Here is a 13122-nt window from a genome sequence, read left to right as displayed (position 1 = left end):
TATTGTCCCAGTTTCTCCTCTCTTCCAGTTGCTGTCGGGTGTCCCTGGGGGGGTTGCTGGTGGAACTGCAGAATTCTTTTGGTTCTCCCTCACACTTCTTGAAGACTTTATGTGTGTGTGTGTGGTTTATGTTTCTTTCTCTCCCTGAGTACTCATGGCTCCAGGTTTGTTGAGGTGAGTTCTCCCTTCTGGGGGGTGGAGAAAAAGCACATTCCAAAATAGATCCAGAATAGACTATGAGCCATTTTTTTGTCATTAAAAACCCTGTTTAATTGCAGGGGCTCTGTTTCATCTCATGTTTGCACACTCTGCTTCTGCCTCCTCAGTGTCTTGCATTAGACCTTCCACTCAAGGGCTCCCTTTTCCTGGTGATTTCCCTGCCAAAGGAATATCCTGGAAGGAAGCAAATCCCGATTTTCTTCTTTTTTAGAGTTTAGCTACCCAGGCATGGAGAGTGTGTGTTATGAGGCAAATCAAGCCTTTTCCATCTAATATGGGTGTTTTTCTTAATTCTTGAAGTGTCCTGATTTCACAGAAAACTCAGGTTACAAATCACTGCACTGAGGAAATGAAGTGATGGGTTGAAGAACTTCTTGGCAAATCTTGGAGGAAATTTGGATAAAACTCAAATCTATGCACAGAAGAGGTAAAGAACTGGGTGCCTGGGAGATTTCTGTTTTATATACACTGTATTTTTCTTTTGGCTGTGTTATGAGTTGGACTTAAGAGTTATCAGTTGTCAACCATTCTCAGGTTGGAAGAGTTAAACGCTGCCTTTGTCTGTGGGGACAAAAATGAGCTCCTTCAATCAAGGGGGTAATTAATTTTCCTGACAGGCTTTCAAAGTGCTGGATTGAGATTTTTAGCCCTCATATATATGAGCTGGCAGTTTGCATTTGCCTTCTCCCACCTCCTCCTGCAAACTCATGACTTGCTGACTTGGATTGTGAGCGGGAACGAATCCCCGGGATGAGATGGGACTTTAAAGGGAATAAACACTCTGCAAACTGCTCCTCCAAAGGCTCCCAGAGCTTGGGAATTCATCTCCATGTCTCTGCTCAATGAATAAAGTGTCCAGATCTTACTGGAAAAGGTCATTTTCTGGGAAAGTTGTCGTTAAGCTCCAAAGCCAAGGGAATTGCAGAGTGGTTTTGGTGTGGTGATGGCAAAGTTTGGAGTGAGAAGGAGAAGGAGAGGTGGAAGCCCTGGACAGTAAGTGCAGTGTTGGCCCTTTCTTTGCCTCTCCTCTCTGCTCACTGGGTACCTTTGGAGCTTCACATCCTTCGTTTTTGCTGTGAGAACTCCTAACACACAGCTTTGGTGGTGGGTCCCTGGCAGATCCCTCTGGAGAAGCCACCTGCCTGTAAACCTCCTGTAAACTGGGGCTGTCCAAGGGTTTTCTTGGCTGGACATTTCTGCTTTGTCATGTGTAGTTCCCTTGAGTCCAATTAGTTCACTGCCTAAAAAATTTATGGGAAAATTGAGATTGACAAATCTGAAAGTTCTGTTTCTAATTCTCTGATAACTTGTAGGGAATTCCTTCCCTTCTGTGTGCCAAGGGGAGCCAGGCTGGGAGAGCTGGGGGGATTCACCTGGAGAAGGGAAGGCTCCATGGAGACCTGAGAGCCCCTTCCAGAGCCTAGAGGGGCTCCAAGAGCTGGAGAGGGACTTGGGACAAGGGATGGAGGGACAGGACACAGGGAGTGGCTTCCCACTGCCAGAGGGCAGGGAGAGATGGGATATTGGGAAGGAATTCCTCCCTGGGAGGGTGGGGAGGGGCTGGGATGGAATTCCCAGAGAAGCTGTGGCTGCCCCATCCCTGGAAGTGTCCAAGGCCAGATTGGAGCAACCTGTGACAGTGGAAGGTGTCCCTGCCCAGGGCAGGGGGTGGCACTGGACGGGCTTTAAGTTCTCTCCAGCCCAAACCATTCCATGATTCCATGAGCGCCAGTGGTGGCTCAGCCCTGTATTGAATCAGGACATTTTCTTCCAAACTGTTTGAAAGCAGTTCTGTTCTGAGGGAGGGTTGGATGCGCTGGCATGAGGCAAATGAGTTTGGAATGAATTTTCCCCACGTGCTGTGGCTCCTGGATTTTCCCCCTGTGCACGCTTGGACAAAGGGCACTCGTGGCTCAGGCTCGAAATGGCTGCTTGGGATTTGCCAGGTGAGTTTTAATGGGCTTTTAGCCCAAGAAATGTCAGCAACACAGATCAAACCCAGGATTAGAGGAGAGGAGAGATGGAAATATGTAACTTCTCCCCTTCAGTTCCAGATTTCTCTAGGCCTTTATTGGCAGTTTTCATTCCCTTTCCTCCCTCTCCCTGTACCAATGATAGCACAGTGACTCAGGTTAGTTTAATATTAATATTCCCATTTTCCTGCCTAGGACGCTTCACATATGTAGACAACAATCCCTGCTTGTCATTATTCCTCTTCTGTCCCTTTTGTGGCTGTTTAATCTCTCAGATTTTGAAGGAAATTAATGGCATGTGATGGTCCAGGTGTACTGAATTTGGGAGCTCCATTTTCAGTGAGGGACTCTGGAATTTCGATTCCCAGAATTCCCAAAATGGTTTGGGTTGGGAGAAACTTTAAAGCCCATCTTGATCCAATCCAACACCTTCCCCTAGACCAGGCTGCTCCAAGCCCCCTCCAGTTTAATTTATTGTTAAGTTTAATTTATTGTTAAGTTTAATTTATTGTTAAATTTAATTTATTGTTAAACCAACAGATAAAATAGATTGTTTTGAAAGAGTCCCTGAGTCCTGCTGCTCCTGGTGCACAGTGCTAAGAATGTCTTGGGAGTGGGCAGGATGAGTCAATCCCTCTGCTGAAGGGTTTGGGATACTGGGGGCTCATGTGCCTTCTTAGTAATGTGTGAGTCGTCCCCCAAGGCTGATTTGGATCACAGGTATCTAATTAAGGGAAAATTAACACCCTGTGACTCTCAGAAATTGGTGCTTTGAAGGCTGTGAGTGGTGTGTTGCTGTTGTTGTTGAGCTTTGTTACTCAACTCAGCTGTTGCTGCTGGGAGTGTTGCTGGTACCAGGAATCCTGGAATCCCACACTGGTTTGGGAGGAAAGGACCTCAAAGCCCATCCAGTTCCACTGGACACCTTCCACTAGCCCAGGGTGCTCCAAGCCCCGTCCAACCTGGCCTTGGACACTTCCAGGGATCCAGGGGCAGCCACAGCTTCTCTGGCAATTCCAGCCCAGCCCCTCTCCAGCCTCACAGGGAGGAATTCCTTCCCAATATCCCATCTAACCCTCTGGCAGTGGGAAGCCATTCCCTGTGTCCTGTCCCTCCATCCCTTGTCCCCAGTTCCTCTCCAGATCTCCTGGAGCCCCTTTAGGCCCTGGAAGGGGCTCTCAGGTCTCTCCAGAGATCTTAGGGCTAAATAAGGAATCGAGGGACAGCCACAACCTCTCTGGACAACCTGTGCCAGTGTCCCCCCACCCTCACAGGGAAGAATTCCTTCCCAATGTCCCATCTAAACCAGCTCATGGAATCCCAGACTGATTTGGGTTGGAAGGACCTCAAAGCCCATCCAGTTCCACCCCTGCCATGGGCAGGGACACCTTCCACTGTCCCAGGTTGCTCCAACCTGGCCTTGGACACTTCCAGGGATCCAGGAGCAGCCACAGCTTCTCTGGGTAAATCCCACAGTCCTGTTGGCTGGAGGGCTGCTGGAATTCCAACTAAAGCAGATTTAATTGAAGAAAATGAAGTCTAAGTGACATTAATTGGTTTTTTCCCCTCTCAGTGAGGCTTTCTCACAGGGCACCTCCTCACACGACTCATTTCCAGGGTTAAGTTCACTCAAACACTGTTGTGGTTCCTCTCTCAGGTCATTGTGGATACTCAGGATGCTCCCTGGAATCCCACTGAATGAAATGAGGTGTAAAGTAGCATTTTCTTGCTCTGCTGGTGAATTCTTGCCGTGTCCTGTGAAGCAAATGGTGCCTGTGTTTTTCTAGGAATTCCAGGTACATCCTTACCTGTGTCCCAGTTCTGACATTGCCATTTTGCAGGGGGAAGGACAAGATTTACAGTTAGCCATCCTGCTGGAATACCAGGTCCTTTAGGAGAAACCCACTTTGGTTTATAGTTTACTTGGTGTTGGTTGCAGGTGAATCAGTAAAAATTGCTTAGATTTACGTGGGATCTGGGAATATCAGGGTGTTTTATCTGTATCAAACTGAAATATGTGGTGGTGTTCTCAGTTTCTAGGCTATATGTTCCCAGAAACATTGAACACCTTTTGTGTACAAGGGCTGAAACAAGTTCAGCTGAAAGTAGCAGTTGTTTTCTTGTTCTTCTGTTAGAAGAAAATTAAATTTGAACCAGCAGAATTTCCCTGGGAGGGAAATTCCATTTTCTGGGGGCAGCTCTCAGAGTGGCTGGAATGTACTGTCAGACATTCTCTGGTCTGTTTTGTGCCTCCTGACTCAAATCTTGTATGAATTTGGCTGTTCAGGGTCAAGAAATCAGGTTTGTGATCTGTTCCTAGAATAATTCCAGATCCTGATGTGCAAAGAGAGGCTGAGACCCCGAGGAAAGGGAACTGCTAAAGGAGCAGTGCAGGTGTTCTGCTGCAGGTGCTGAGCTGGGCTCCTGTGAAATGACTGATGGAAACCCATTTCCCTGCTTTCCACCTGCAGAAAGGTGGAATAATAATCCCTCTACTGTGGTGATTGTTCCAACTGCTCTGTTACACAGTGAGGCCAAACAGCAATCAGGTTATATATAACATAAATATTGTCTGGAGCCACAGATCTCTGCAGACATGAACCAGCAAAGTTCCTCATACAGGACAGACTTGATATTCTCCCCAGTGGATGGAGTTTGATGGAAAAGTCAGCTGTCAGGATTGTGGGTTGTTCCTGAGGGAGCAGTTGTTTTATCACTCAGATTTTTTGGGCACTCGTGATTTACATCGACAGGCAAAGGAGGAATGGTCAGGCTGTGAAAACAGGTGGCTGGGGAGAAGCTCCAAAACAAAGTAATGAAGGAATTCTGTAGGAGAGCAGAGCCTGGTTCAAAGTGAAAGAAGTCGAGTCAGCTTTGTGAGATTCCCTGTGGAATTCCCATTCCACTCAAATCCCGAGTTGCCCACAGTTCTGTTCTGGTCTCTCAGCTCATGCCTCTGTGCTCAGGGAGCCAGAGGAAAATCCAGGAGTGGGATGAAACTTGTGGCTCCTGCCCTGCTGTGTCACCTCCCTCAGGTCCCTCTGGGCCAGCTCGGGAGCTCCCAAAGGACTCGGAGCAGTGGGAGCTTCCAGCTGAGCCCCTTCTCTGATGCAGGTCGTGGCTTTCCTGGGATCCCCAGGGCAGGCAGACTCTCAGGTCCAGCATTCCCAAACAGGCTGTTGCTTCCACGCCCCTTTCTAAGGAATCCCTGCTTTCTGTCTGCAGAGACCCCCCGAGCTCAGGGGGTGCGAATCTTCTCGGATCCGTTCCCTCAGCTGTGCCTTCGGCAAATCCAGGCCTGGAGGAGCCTCTCCTCCCATTTTCCACTCTGAACGTTCTCCTCAGCCCACAACAGCAGCACAACCATCTTCCCTGCCCACATCTCCCGCTCTTCTTGAGAAGTGTCCTCCAAAAATATTCCCACTTCTGTGGATTGTTGCTGTTCCCCAGTGGCAAACTCCCTCTGCGTGGTTTTTAATGCAAAGAATGGGATGATTAAATATTTGACAAGTGCATTCAGCACTGAAATCCTAATAAATTGCACTATCTCTTGGGGCAGAGGGTTATTTTTTTGTCATTTTAACAGCAGAATAATGATGCTTTTGGAATGTTATAGTTTTGCTGTGTGTAAAAGCAAGCAATTCCTCCTTTCTTTCCAGTAAGATTTAAATATCATTTGCAACCATTGTTAACTTGTCATATTCTCCCTTCCCTCCCCACTAAAAAAAAAAAACAAACCTCTTGCTTAAAAATCCAGTGTCTGTATATCAGCTTCAGTTTTTTAACATTGAGCAAAAGTGAATTCCAGATTCATTATGGCAAGAAAAAAAAGTAAATCTTTCAATTGATATTAAATGAATCTCTGGTCCTGCTCACTAGTTTCCTGTAGGAATCAACTTATTTTGGAATTCCAAGGGCAAATCTCCTTTCTCCACTGCCATTCTACCAGTGTGACAACCGTGTTTCTTGGCCTGGGCAGGTTTTGTGCTGTTCCTGTCCCTGAGGTTCTCTGGACCCCTGATGTGTGGGAAGGGAGAGGATCAGCTCTAAGGCAGCCCAGGCACAGCAATTCTGATCCTAAAGCAGCTCTGCTTCCAAGGACTCAACTCTTTAGAGATGTTTAGCCTCTGTCCCATCCCTGTGGCCCTGTTCCTGCCAGTGCAAAGGGAAATTAAAAATATTCCCCTGACTTGGAAGCCTCAGTCCCTGTTAAAGGCTGTGTGTCACTGAGGTGTCAGTGCCTGGGTTCTGCTGGAAATTTCCACGGAATTCTTCTGTGACCTTGAGAAATTCCTTTAGTTTCTCAAGTTCTCCCGTTTGCAGGACAAAGAAGAGCTTTGTTGTGTGGGAATTGGGCTGTGACTCAACCCCAGCAGCAGTCTGGGCTGTGCTGTGACACACTAAAGCTCCAGGGTCGGGGACTGAACTCTGGGTGAGGGCACAGGGGTCGGACTGTGTGGAATGAGAGGCAGAATTGGAGTCCAGCTGCAGGAACTGGGGAGTTCCACAAGTTAATCTGCATTCCTGGTGGGATGGTGCCACCGTGGTGGGTGAGATCCCCTCCACTGGGCTGTTCAGTGGCACCTGAACAGGGAGATGGTGCTGGCTCAGCTGGTGGACTTGATGATCTTAAAGGGCTTTTCCAGTCTTAAGGATTCAAGGATTCTGTGATTTTGTGAGCATTCTGTGTGAGCTGGAATCAGAGTTGTTTGTGTCCTCCAGCCCAAGAGTCACCCCTCTGGTAACAGAGCCATTCCAGGGTCAGGATGGGGGTGAGCAGGATTCCTCACCTGGGATGTGCCTGGAGAAGAGGAGGCTGAGGGGGGACTCACCAGGGGCTGCAGCTCTTCCTGAGGGACAGCTCCGATCTCTGCTCTGTGGGAGGAGGGACAGGACCCTGGGAATGGCTGGAGCTGTGTCAGGGCAGGCTCAGGTTGGATCCCAGGGAAAGGTTCTTCCCCCAGAGGGTGGTTGGGCACTGACCAGGCTCCCCAGGGTTTGGTCACAGCCCTAAGGCTGCCAGAGCTCCAGGAGGGTTTGGACAACACTGTGGGACAGGGTGGGATTGTTGAGGGGTCTGTGCAGGGGCAGGAGCTGGATGGATGATCCTTGGGGGTCCTTTCCAGCTCAGGACATTCTGTGATGCTCTATTCCATGATTCTATGAGTCCATGGGATGTGTTTCCTGCACAGGTACCTGGAAAACAGCCCAACCTTCCCTGCTTCCAAGATGCAGCAGAACCAGAGGGGTTCCTCCTGCCAGCCTGGTTCTGCAGTGCTGCTGAGAACGGGGAGGGAAATGGTCCTCTCGGTGTTTGAGGGCTCCAAACCGCCAGGAGAGGGAGCAGGGGGGCTCAGGGGGGTGGGAATTGTAAAGCTGGGAAGCAGTGAGTGATTTTACCTGGAGATGAACAGTTTAACCTTCATTAGAAATGACAGTGGGCTTGACAGTTCCTCAAATCTCGCCCTCAGAGTTTCCAGCTGACGCTGGGGAGGCTCCAGGAGGTTCTGCACTGAGGCACTGGGAGGTTTCAGTGCTGGCAGAATTCCTGATCCACTCACAGGATCCAGCTTTCACAGGTCCATGCAATGCCCACATCAGCAAATGCTCTTCTGTCAGGTTTTTTGTTGCCAGTTACCCCCAATTTTTGAGCAAAACCAAGAACAAGAGGCCTGACCTGTAAATCACTTTGCTAAAACTGTCCTCACAACTGCACTTGAAATGAAATCCAGAACTTATTCTTTCTGAGGAAGCTGCTCATTCCTCACGTGAACCACTTGAAAAAGGGAGAATGACAACTCCTCACTGGTTTATCTCCCTTTGTATCAAATCTGAAGTATTCTAAAATCATTTTATATCTCCAGATAAGCTTTTCTGAATATTCTGATCAAATACATGTTATATATATACATATTTTATAGCTGATTGGAGGCTTTTCTTTTGAAGAGAGAGTACCTCGAGCAAACTGAGAGGTTTTTTCTTCGCAGTGACTGAAGAGTTAATTTGAAATTTCGAAATTTAAGTGGAAATTCCTTTCTCTCTTTGTAGCAGAGGATTTGTTTTGAAGTGAAAAAGGAACATCCCAGATGGGAATTTGGCCCTGCTGATTATGCCTTATCCTGCCCCGTTTCTCAGGCCAAGGTAACAGGAAATCTTTGGATGATTTAGGAACTTGGTCCCTCCTGCAAGTCCCTCCATATGTAGATTTTCCCTTGGCTAATCCGTTTGCTGTGGGGAGGCAATATTTAAACGAGCAGGAAATCATTAGATGATTTACAGGAGGGTGAAACCCCACGATGAGGCTCCTTTTGGAGTAGAAAATGATTTAATTATTCTTTGCTGTTCGAAACATTTGTCTTGGTAAAAATGAAAGTGATTGTGTCAGGCAGAAAATTGGGCTCCATGTTAATATTTGCTGTAAATGAACAAATGGCAGAGCCTTGGTTGGGTTCTTTGCTGGGCTGAAGAAGTGAAATACATTCCGAGGGGTTTTTAATGCACAGTAGTTTTTCAAAGCTAATAAGGGAATTCTCCAAGCCTGCTTGTGCTTTAGGTTTTAATTTAAGGAAAGCTGTATCTTTGTCTAGTGGAATTATTCTCTCTCTCCTCCCCCAGAGCTGGAATTCTTGTTGTCAGTGTTTGCATCTGGGTCAGGGAAGTGTTGCCAAGGTGTTTTGTCCCACTGGGCAGGTGACTCTGTGTCCTGTCATCTCTTTTCTGTGGGATCTGGGCACTGGAGTGGATTTTTCCTGCATGTTTTCCAGGGATTTTGTGGTACTTGGTGCTTTCCTGTGCTGTGGGAATGTGAAATCTGTGCTCCTTTACTGCTTTGCCAGCAGTTTGTGCTCATTCCTCATAGCACAGAAACAACCAGAATAAACTCCAGGAGAGCCCTAAAAAACCTCCAGCTCCCTAAAAACTCAATACTAGATGGGTGTGCATGAAGGATTTAGGAGTTTGTTGGGGTTTTTTTAAGATAAAATGCCTAAAATTCAGTGGAATCTGCTCAGTCCAGTCCCAGAAATGAGGCTGCAGCAGGTTGGACACGCAGGGTTTTCTGCTCCAAACCTGTGGCACTTGGTTTTGCTGCCGTGCCGTGGGGTAGAGAGCCAGCAGGAATGTGTGGCATTCCCTAAGGACACAATTTGTTTGGCAGTGGTAAAAATAAACAATTAGAGACCTTTCCCACTCGGGTTTATTTCCATTTTATCCTGGGTAAGGTGGTGCTGTGGAATTGTTTCCTCGGGGTCTCAGGGGACACTGAGCCACGTCAGCAGCTGCCTCACCCACATTCCTGTATTTTTTAAAAGCCAGAAGGAACCTTCAGATAATCCAGTTTAGGCTCCCCTCTAACTGAAATACTCCCCTTATTCCACCTGGATGGAGCCCAGAGATCTTTCCAAGCCCATTCCAGCTTCTCACACCTGGGGATCCACTCAGTTATTCCTGGTTTCCTCAAAAGGAGGGAAAACCACAGGCTAAAGGTTAAATACACCCAAATTAGGGACACCCTCCCCCAAAATAAGTGTCCAAGGGTTTCCATCGGTGTCTTCCCTCCTCCCCCCAGCGGGTGGAAAAGCTGGATCTTTGTCTAGTGGAATTATTCTCTCTTTCCTTCCTCCCCCAGAGCTGGAATTCTTGTTGTCAGTGTTTGCATCTGGGTCAGGGAAGTGTTGCCAAGGTGTTTTATCCCACTGGGCAGGTGACTCTGTGTCCTGTCATCTCTTTTCTGTGGGATCTGGGCACTGGAGTGGATTTTTCCTGCGTGTTTTCCAGGGATTTTGTGGTACTTGGTACCAAGTGGATGGGAGTTGGGGGGGGGGGGGATGTGGATGTGTGAGCTTCCAGCTGCCTGCACTGCTCCAATCACAGAATTCCAGGTAATCCATGGGAATGTTCAGTGTCTGACCCCAGCCTGAGTCAGTCTGGAATGTGGCAAATCCAGTGCATCCAGGGCAGAGGGGGAGGGAGGAGGGCAGGGAAGGCAAACTGGATTAGTGTGTGTGTGTTCCCATATGGCTTCCAGACCCTGGGCTGGAATCCCCTTAAGGTGATCCGACTGCTCCAGCATCAAAGGGATGGGGATTAAACGGGTTTCTGCTCCCTTTGACCTTGGTGCTTTTGAAAATAATGTAATAGAATATAAATAAATATAGTAGTGCTGCAGGACAATCTGCTAACCTCAGGTTTTCAGGGTCAATCTAATGGTGCTGGAAGGAAAAGATGGAGAAAAACCCTTCCCCCGGTGAAGGGAGGGAAATCCCAACCTTTGGATGTTACGAGGCAGCCAGTTTTCAACTGGGAATTTGAATTGCAGCATCAGCACATGGAGATTCCTGTTTTCCTGCCCCATCCCTGGAAGTGTCCAAGGCCAGGCTGGAGCAACCTGGGCCAGTGGAAGGTGTCCCTGCCCTGGATGGGCTTTGAGGTCCTTCCAACCCAAACCACTCTGGGATTCCACAACTGGAAATATGATTTTGGGGAAATCCCAGCCTAGTTCGGGACTGGGATCTGAGGGATCATTTCTCCTCAAAGCACAGACTCACAACCACCTGACAACGTTGGTGGCAACTGCAGTTGTTGATGTTTCAAACCTTCAGTCACAATAACTTGGGTTTTTTTTTTTTCTCAGGGGGAGTTTTTGCTTAATTGCAGGTCTGAGACACCAGGCAGGGAGGAATTAATTAATTAACTTTCACCAACAAAGGGATTTACCCAGCATGTCTCACCTGTTCTTCACATTCCTTGTGTTCTGCACAGGCAAAGGGCTGCTTTTCCCCTTTATATATTTACATATTTATATATTTTATATATAAATATATACTACATATAGTATACATTATATATGTATATATTTGTATAGTTTAATATAAATACAATATAAAATAATAAATATAATTATATGATAATTCTATTATTCTGTATTACATGAGAATATAAAAATATTAAAATATATAAATATAAATATAAGTACATAGTTATAGCTACATTTATATATTTGTATATTATATATTTTATATTATAAAAATATAAAATAATAAATATAATTGTATCATTATTATAATATTGTACATTATATGAAAATATAAATATGAAAATATAAAAATACCTAGATATAAGTATATAAATAAATATATAGTTATAGATACATTTTTATATTTGTATATTATATATTTTATATTATAAAAATAATATAAAATAATAAATATAATTATATTATTATTATAATCTTATATATTATATGAAAATATAAATATGAAAATATTTAGATATAAAATATGAAAATACATAGATATAAGTATAAAAATAAATATATAGTTATAGCTACATTATATATTTATAGTTTTATACATTCTATTTTAAATGTAATATAAATGTAATATAAATAAACATATAATTATATGATTATTCTATTATCCTATATGGTAATACAAAGCATTAAAATATATAAATATAAATATATAGTTATAGCTGCATTTATATATTTATATATTTATATATTTATATTTATCTTTTGAATATAATATAAATAAAAATATAATTATATGATTATTCTATTATTCTATATGGTAATATAAAACATTAAAATATATAAATATAAATATATAGTTATAGCTACATTTATATATTTGTATTTTATATGTTTAAATATTTTATATTATAAAAATGGTATAGAATAATAAATATAATTCCATGCTTATTACATAATTATATAATTATAAATATCTATGATATATTTGCAGGAATGAATGTATCTCTGACAAAATACTGAGAAGCACATTGAATACATGTGAAGTCAGTGTAAGTTGGGAGATGTTTAATTATACCCAGAGCTGATAAGTGAGGGAGCCCAGCCCTGTTTTCAGGAACTGAGAGATTCCTGCTGCTGGAAAATCCAAATCCATTCCTGTTTTTCAGGACAGTCTCCCTGGGCAGCTTTGGTTGAACTGGTAATCCATTAAAAGCTTTTCTGTCATGAGGAGCAGGGTTGCACAAAAATTCCCTGGGTGTTCTCCAGAGGGGTTCCTTTGGCACCCAGGGCTCTGTTTGCAGGGAAATCAGAGTTTTCCTGAGCTCTCCTCCCTAAAACCCTCCACTGGAGCTCCTTTCTGGATCACTGCAGGGATCAATGCAGGGAATTGCTGATTGCCAAGAGGAAAGGTGTATCTGTAAGAAAGGGTTTATTGTAATAGATGAAGATTATATTTAATCTGACAATTTGGTGGCATTTTCCTCCTTTTTTTTTTCCCTGAGCTAATTTTCTGCTAATTCCCAACCCCCCCCCGCAAATGGGGTGTTATTTCCACTTCACAAACACCTCTGACTGAAACCTGATTTAGGCAATGAGAGAAAAGGACTCCCCAGGAACAAGCAGCTGCTGTGACACTGCTAATGCAGACCAGGTAGGGAGTTTAGAGCAGAGAGATGGAAAAATAACACTGGAGTTCATTTCCTTTACCCTTTAAAAGCAAAAAAGGGGGAGTCATCCCTGTCCTGGGGCTAAAGAGTGTGGAAAGGAAATATTTTAAAATCCTTTTTGAGTAACAACATCTCATTTACAACAAGGATAAAAGTTGCCAAGGTATTGTGTTTTAATTTCTGTCTTAATTACAGTACCCTCTTTGCCAGTAGTTCTCAGAATTGTGCTGTTAAAATCCCCTTCCTTGGGACTCTCTGGTTATTTCCAAATTTGCAAAGTTTAAAACTAGAGAATCATCTTCCTTTGACATGTTGCTGACAATTATCATTAATCCCCTTATGTGTGGTACCTGCAAGTTGTTCCCAGTGTTTAGAATTTAACAGATATTCTTATAAATTAATAGGAATGAATGAGTGGTTGGTTTAATTTTTGCACAGATCAAGGAATGTCTTTTCCCCATTTTCTTACCCTACTGATTTTTAGCTCAGCAGGAAATAAAATCTTTGTTAG

The 13122-nt window shown here is 44.5% G+C and overlaps 1 protein-coding gene and 1 long non-coding RNA gene across 5 annotated transcripts in view; both read left to right on the top strand.

Annotated features, from left to right (window-relative positions):
* LRRTM4 (leucine rich repeat transmembrane neuronal 4) overlaps nt 1-13122 on the top strand; it is a 204957-nt gene that overhangs the window by 103826 nt on the left and 88009 nt on the right. The window lies entirely within an intron of this gene.
* Nucleotides 6695-10909, top strand: LOC113957582. Of its 3 annotated transcripts, none has more exons than XR_003531221.1 (4): nt 6695-6867; nt 7664-7771; nt 8244-8333; nt 10848-10909. It is a non-coding gene; the product is annotated as an uncharacterized LOC113957582 (long non-coding RNA). The 3 variants fall into 3 exon arrangements; XR_003531222.1 differs by lacking the exon at nt 10848-10909 and adding an exon at nt 9969-10014; XR_003531223.1 differs by lacking the exons at nt 7664-7771; nt 10848-10909 and adding an exon at nt 9969-10014.

The sequence above is a fragment of the Corapipo altera genome, unplaced genomic scaffold (genome assembly GCF_003945725.1).
Source record: "Corapipo altera isolate COAL_440 unplaced genomic scaffold, ASM394572v1 171, whole genome shotgun sequence".
Lineage (NCBI taxonomy): Eukaryota > Metazoa > Chordata > Aves > Passeriformes > Pipridae > Corapipo > Corapipo altera.
The sequence above is the reverse complement of the archived record's forward strand: the minus strand, read 5'-3'. Positions and strand labels throughout refer to the sequence as shown.